This window comes from Tupaia chinensis, unplaced genomic scaffold (assembly GCF_000334495.1).
Source record: "Tupaia chinensis unplaced genomic scaffold, TupChi_1.0 Scaffold000054_1, whole genome shotgun sequence".
In the NCBI taxonomy this organism is placed as follows: Eukaryota; Metazoa; Chordata; class Mammalia; order Scandentia; family Tupaiidae; genus Tupaia; species Tupaia belangeri.
The window spans coordinates 3,610,705-3,618,275 of NW_006159512.1; the positions used below are offsets into that span (position 1 = coordinate 3,610,705).

Genomic DNA, 7,571 nt, shown 5'->3' on the forward strand with positions numbered 1-7,571 from the left:
ACTCTTTCCAGCTTCATCTGTGATATCTGATCCCCAAACCTGATACAAACACACGTGATTCTGTTGCCTAGAGACAGGAAAGAGGCTGGACTGACAACATCTTATGTCTGAAATAATTTATCATTCTGTGATGAGATGTGTCTCCCCAAAGTGTCGTCTTGTCTTAGATCCCCCCCAGTATGATGGATGATGAGGAATCATTGTAGCAGGAGTATGTGTTTACTTCTGAAATGTAAAGTCCTGGATTATCAGTGTAGATAATTCGACCAACCTTTTGTCTGTTGTCCCAGTATTACTTGCAAGACACCAACCTGGGAGCCTGTACCCAAGGGAGAAGGTCTGTTGGCTGGGCTGGATCAGGTAAGAAGCACACCTGATAGAGTAGTGGTGCTCTAAAAGGCCACAGGCAAGATCCAGAAAGATTTCAGCCACAACTGGAGAAGTACCATGAAGGTGTCAGATCCACTTCTGGAAGTGGGCAGGTTTAAATCTCGGCCAGAAATCCAAGTCTGTGAAAAATAATCCCATTTTTCATTCTGCTAGGATGACAAGAAAATAAATGTTGGTCAGTCTTAGAATTCTACTGTGTACAATCTCACCCCTAGTCAAAGCTTCACCAACCATAGGACACCAAACATAATGTTCACCATTGGGTTGCCCAGTGTGCCTTCATGGGACCCTGCAGCAAAATGGATGACACTTGGGGTACCTATATCTTGGCAAGACATGGAATAACTAGACCTTAGAGCCTAGATTTTCTAGAAGCCCCTTGTAGCCAGTCCTCAGAAGTCATTTCTTTTCAGGGCAGAGTAGATTATGCATTTTCACTAACCTTCTTCCAGTTCCCAGTCTTAGGAGCACTTTCCTTCTCTAATACTAAGCGCTAGATGAACCCCAAAGCAGAATAAACAGCAAGATAGGCACTAACAATGCAGGGAACATACATGCACACACACAATCTTCGGAAAGAATTCGATATTACAAAAACCATTGTATCGATCAAAAGGAAAAGTGTAGCTCAAATTGGATTGCCTTTTGCTGAAGTTATAGATTAGTATTATTCCTATTTTCAGTTACACTCAGGGGATGGTGATGTTGGCACCATACTTTTCTCAGTACCGAATCACTGTGAGTTTTAATCTTCCCAGAAGACACTTCTCTCCCCATTCTTAGTTCCCAGTCCAATCTCTTTAGAGAGGCCTATCTTCTGGTAGCATCTGCTTTTATTTTTTTCAGTTGGCATGTGTTTGTGTGTGTGTATGTCTGTGTCTGTGTGTGTGTGTGTGTGTGTGTGTGTCAATGAAAAGGAAATACATGAGATCTACCAACTTATTTCGAGTAGTAAGTAACTTTTTGAAGGGGGACAGGAGAGAAGGGACAGCACATAAGACTATCACCCCATTACATCCTGCCTCACTGGTTATGATTAGAAGTTGCAGAAATAACATCTGAAAACTGTCTTCATTGAAATCCATACATTGTTTTTTCATAATATGCATTTTCCATTAACTTTTTTTTTTTTGATGGCTGGAGAGTGTGTGTTCACCAGAGAGAAAGACACACACAGAGAGAGAGAAAGGACCCCCCAGTGGGCTATGGTCACACCGTCAGTCCTTCTTGCTCATCTCTCCATCCTGTCGGGATTTGGGGCATGTACATCCTTGCTTGGTGTGTTCTCAAGCCACTGGGGTTGGGATTCAAACTGAGGATCTGTCTCCCCTAACCACTAGGCTGGCCCTTTATGATTGTTTTTTCTTTTTTTGCCTTTGGGAGCATGTGCTTGCTATAGAGAGAGGCAGAGACTGTGAGAGGGAAAGTGAGAAATCACCCCTTCCCCCAGAGAGGATGGCCCTGTCACAATTCCTTCTCCTCTATTCTCCTCCCAGGATCCTGGGCACACACATGTGCCTGGCATGATTTTCAAGTCACTGGATCCAGGACTCGAATTGCAATCAGCCATGTAGGAGTCCAGCATGAACTTTTTGAAGATCTCTTATAGCTACTATTTATTGATAGTTTACTATATATTAGGTCTTGTCTTATTTTTTTTTTTCTAATTGCCAAAGGACATGTGTTCTGGCTAAAGAGAGGAAGGGAGGGAGAAGGGAGGGAGAACTCCAGTGGCCACAATCTTTTCTTTTCTATTTCTTCATCCTTTTGGGATTCTGGGCCTGCAAAAATATGATCTCATTGTGTTTTTCAAGCCACTGGGACCAAAACTCAAGTTGCAGCTAGCCACGTGAGATCTGGCTCTCTTAACTCCCAGGCTCCAGAGCTGGCCCAGACTTTGTTCTGAACACTTTACACACAGGGTGTCTTTTAATACTTCTGACAACTTTAGGAGGTTGTATTATTTCCCCAGTTTAGATGAAGACTTTGGGATTCAAAAAAGGTGACTGACTTGCCCAACAGAATTCAAACCCGGCTGAATTTCATATCAGCTGGTCTAGTCTATGGGGAGGGATCCCGACAACATTTCTTCCCTTGGATTCTGCTCCTTTGGTGTTTAGGAACTTTATGTTTTTCTGACAGAAAGATTTTCTCTGAGTCCAATTTGAATTGCTCATGTGGCAGTTGAAGCCCTTTCCCTCTTTGTCTCCTTTGTGGCTGCCGAGAACAGCTGGTCACCATCCTACTGACAATGATTTGTCCTCAAGTAGGGGACAGTAATTTTCTCCCTTCAGAACCAACAATCTCAGCTCCTCAAGCCATTTTTCACCCTATTTTCTCCAAACCCTTCAATTATTTTTTTGTTTCTTGCCCAGTCCCTTGGGGACAGCTCCACCACTTAACTCCTTATTAGGGCTGGGTGTGGGGACAGGGTGAGGTTAGGGCACTTCTAGTTGATATTCCTGTGAAGTTCCCGAGATGGGCACCCCTGGGTTGGCTTCTAATGTGCATTTAGCCTCCAGATCCCCTGACAGCCCCTCCTGCACCCTTCATACACAGAGCTTAGCTTCCCTGCGTCCATTCACAATTGTGCAGGGCACACCTGCCTCCAGTGACCTTCACCTTGTTCATGGTTCACCATTGTTAAACTTTGTCATGGCTTGGAGTATGCAGCCAATGAAAGAGCTTGTTACTGGTCTGTGTGATGCTGCAGTAAAAAAGGTCTAAGCCTGGAAGCCCTATGCGTACCAGCTATTGTATTATAGCACCGTGGGCTCGATTGACACCAGGTATGACCTGTCAGCATCTACATTCTCTCCTGATGGGAGAGTTTTTCAAGTCGAATATGCTATGAAGGCTGTGGAAAATAGCAAAGAAAGAGAGAGAGAGAAAGTGCAAAACCACCAGATCCAGGATTCAAACTGTAGTTGGCCATATGGAAGTCCAGCACCTTAACCACCACACCGCCTGATGGCCCTGTGGATATTATTCTTTGATACTACATCAAAACTAAACAAATGCACAGCCATTGGAATCAGATGTAAAGATGGTGTTGCCTTTGGAGTGGAAATATCAGTCCTTTCTAAACTCTGTGAAGGTTGCAATAAACAACATTTATTAAAAAAATTATTTTATTTAACTTTATTTATTATTTGATCAGAGAGAGAGAAAGAAAGAGAGTAAGTGAGAAAGCAAGCCACCAGGTCTGGGACTCGAACCATGGTCAGTCATGTGGGAGTCCAGTGCACTTAACCACCACACCACCTGCTGGCCCCACAATAAATGACTTTTTGATGTTGATTGGCATGTTGGAATGGGTGTGTGCCCTCACTGGAGAGAGACAGAGGTAAAGTGGCCATGCTGCAACCCATTCTCTTCAGGATTTTGAGCACATGTGCTCATGCTTCCATATGTTTTCCAGTCCCTGGGTTCAGGTCTTGAACTGTGCAGTCAGCCATGTGGGATTCAACTTCCTTAACCAACACACCACTCACCAGCCCAGTTTTTGTTCTTTATAATGGGTCAGATTTGTTGGCAGATACTTGTTCTCTAGCAGACATAGCAAGAGAAGAAGCTTCCAACTTTAGATCTAACTTTGGCTATGGCATTCCACTAAAACACCTTGCAGACAGAGTGGCCATGTATGTTCATGCATGTACACTCTCCGGTGCTGTTAGAACGTTTGGCTGCAGTTTCATGTGAGGGTCTTCCTGTGTCAAAGATGCGCATGACTCTACATGATTGGCCCATCAGGTGTTTCTGACCATGATTGGGGCTGTCCCATTGGCAAAGCCAGGCAAGCTACAAAGACAGAAATAGAAAAGCGTCAGATGAAAGCAATGACCCACCGTGATGCTGTTAAAGATGCAAAAATAATTTACAGAGTACACGATGAAGTTAAGGATGAAGTTTTTGAACTAGAGCTTGGCTGGGTTGGTGAATCAGCTAAAAGAAGGCATAAAACTTCCCAAAGACACATGAGAAGAAGCAGAGAAGTATGCTAAGCAATGTTTGAAGGAAGAAGGTGAATCAGATGATGATACATAACATTCCCTTCAGCATCTACTCTATTTCAGTCACTACTACAGTCCCATGTAACTATTTAGCCTCATGGATTATATGTACCTACTGACCATTTTCATTAAGTTTTTGTTGCATAACTAAAAAGAAAAAATTTGTCACAGCTTCCTTAACTCTGCCTCTTCCCTGAGAATGCCCTTCCTCCATTCTCCAAACAGTTTCACAACTTCCTCATCTTTTCTTTCTTCCTTTAAGAGAGATTTTTGCTATAGGATGTGTATGCTTACCAGAGACACAGAGAGACAGAAAGCAAGGAATTGCCCCCTGATGGGCATGCCACAATTCCTTCTCCTTTCTCCTCTTGGGATTTTGGGCACTCACACACATGTGCCCAGCATGAGTGTAAAGCTGCCTGGTCTGGGACTCGAACTGTGGTTGACTACATGGGACTACAATGACATAACCACTATGGCATCTGCTAGTCTCCTCACCTTTTGTTAATTTGCTTGAGAATGCGTGTGCTTGCCAGTGAGAAACAGAGGCAGAGAAGAAAAGTGAGAAAGCACACCCATGGGTGATGGTTATGCTGCAATTCCTTCTTCATTTCTCCTTTCAGGATTATGGGCATGTTCTCAGATACATCTGGGGTCTGGGACTTGGCCACATGAGATCCAGCCACCTGACCACCACGCCACTGGCTGGCTCCAACTTCCCCATCTTTAAAGGTTCTGTCCAAATGCTCATTTCTTCCAGCTTGGAATCTCCCTCATCACTACCTAGCAGTACACTTGCCTTTTCTACTTCCTCTAGGCTCTTTTTACTTCCTGTCTCACAGTTTTTATGTATGTGTCATATCACTACTTTTTAATTATTAATTTATAGTTTAATTTTTTAATTGGCAATACATGTCCTGGTATAATTTTCAAAAGGTACGCACATTTTTCTTAATACCTGTCTTGCAGAAGCAGGTGACTCATGTTAACTGTCTCTTATGTATCATTTGGTTCAGATACTTAAATATCTGATTTAAGATTTTCACACACACATTTATATGTATGCATATCTAATTTCCGATATATAAATATACACATATGTAGTACTACTATACACATTTTTCTGTACTTCCTTTTTAATTAGTAGTATACCTCGGGTGGTATTCTATTATGTATTTGTAAAGCGCTTCCCCATCTTTTTCAGGGCTATGTAATATTTCAGACCATGGATAAACCCAAATTTATTTCATGAATCCCTACTTAAAGGATATTTGCTATATTTTTGAAGAGGTTTTTGCCTTAGGGTGTGTGAACTCCTGTGAGAGAGAGAGAGAGAGAAACAGAGACAGTAAGAGGGAAAGTGTGACATTAAGGGCCCCCCCCCCGACGATGGCCACACCACAATCCCTTTCCTCCATTCTCCCCCTGTGATCTTGGGCACATACACACATGTGCCTGGTGTGAATTTCAAGCCAGTGGGTTCAGGACTCAAATCACAGTTGTCCATGTGGGAGTCCAGCAATGTAACTGCTGTGCCACCTGTTGGCCAGGACATTTGATTTTAATAGCACAGACTATGGAATCAGACCACCTTGACAGACTTCTGGCTTGATAACTTATTAGGTATGTAACCTTGGGCAACTCAGGCAACTTCTCTGTGACTCAACTTTCTCATCTTTAAGATGGGAATTACCATTTACTTCCTCTTAGAGTAGTTGTGAGGATTAAACATATTAATCAATGTCAAATACTTAGTACCGTATTTGGTACTTAGTAAATGCCAATAAACTTAAGCTATTGGTTAAGGTTTTTTTCCCCCAAAATTTTATTGTATTCTGTGCTGCAGTGAATAACTTAGAACAGAAAGGTAATGTCCAAATTTTCAAAATTTCCACAGATTTTGTGTGTGTGTGTGTGTGTGTGTGTGAGAGAGAGAGAGAGAGAGAGAGAGATGAAAAGAAGGCACCTCCCTGCCCTTACCATGGGGAATAGTCATGCTGTAATTCAGTCTTCTTCATTTCTGCCTTCTTTCAGAATTCTGAACTCATTCACGAGCCTGGCACATTTTTCAAGCCATTGGGTCTGGGACTTGAAAGGCGTTGTGGGCCATGTGTGATCCAGTCACCTTAGTCACCATGTCATAGGCAGGCCTGATAGTCAAATATGAATATTTAACAACCATTTCAACATGACCACTTACTAATCAGAGCGATGCTGCTCCTAGCGCTGAAGCAGGCGTTTACCTCTTGAGCTGCTCAGTTGCGGCAAGGTCTAGGGATTCTTGGGGAGAGCTGGATAGGAGGTAGACAGCAGGATATTGGGTGATCTCATGGCAGCAGTATTTCCTAGTATGTAAGGAAGCACTGTGTCCAAACATTATTTTACACATATATCTTTCAGGGTAAATTCTGTAGAGTGGCTAGGTCAAAGCTATGCACATTTGCAATTTTTCCTCCTTAGAGACTGTGCTGGTTTACTGAGACTGAAGAGAAGTGACTGTTGCTCCACTCTCGCCAGTGTATGTTAGCGAACTTCATCTTTGGCCAACTGAGAAGTGTCCATCTCACTGTGGTTTTAATTTACATGTCTCTTATTGGGATTGAGTTTGAATGTCTTTCAATGTGTTTAAGAGCCATTTGTAAGTTCTCTTATTTTTTTAAAAAATGTATTTGTGTATGTGTATATTCTATGAGCTACAGAGAGAGTGGGATAAAGACAGAGACAGAGAAAGAGTTATAAAAGCATCTCAACAGGGTTTTCATGCCATGATCCATTCCTATCCTGTCAGTCCAAATCATGGCCATGTGCACACACAAATGGTATGTGCAGGGAGGAATCAGGACACGAACTCGGGACCTTCCCATGTTGGTTCAGTTGCAATACAGCTGTACTACCTCTCGCCTCTTTAGGTCTTTTATTATGATTCTTATTATTGAGCTTGTTTTTAAATTAAATTTTTTAATCCTTTTTTGGGGGGAGAGATTTCTGTTGTAGAGTGCACGTGCTTGCCAGAGAGACAGAGAGAAACAGACAGACAGAAAGCAAGAAATCACCTCCCAGGGAGGATAGTCACACCACAATCCATTCTCTATTCTCATTTTGTGACTTATGGCATGTGCATACACACACACCCAGCATGAGTTTGAAGCCATTGGGTCTAGGACTCAA

General features: G+C 42.6%; 1 pseudogene; it reads left to right on the forward strand.

Annotated features, from left to right (window-relative positions):
* LOC102483143 (proteasome subunit alpha type-3-like) overlaps positions 1-4,437 on the forward strand; it is a 14,351-nt pseudogene extending 9,914 nt beyond the window's left edge.
* The last annotated feature ends 3,134 nt before the right edge of the window (positions 4,438-7,571 follow it).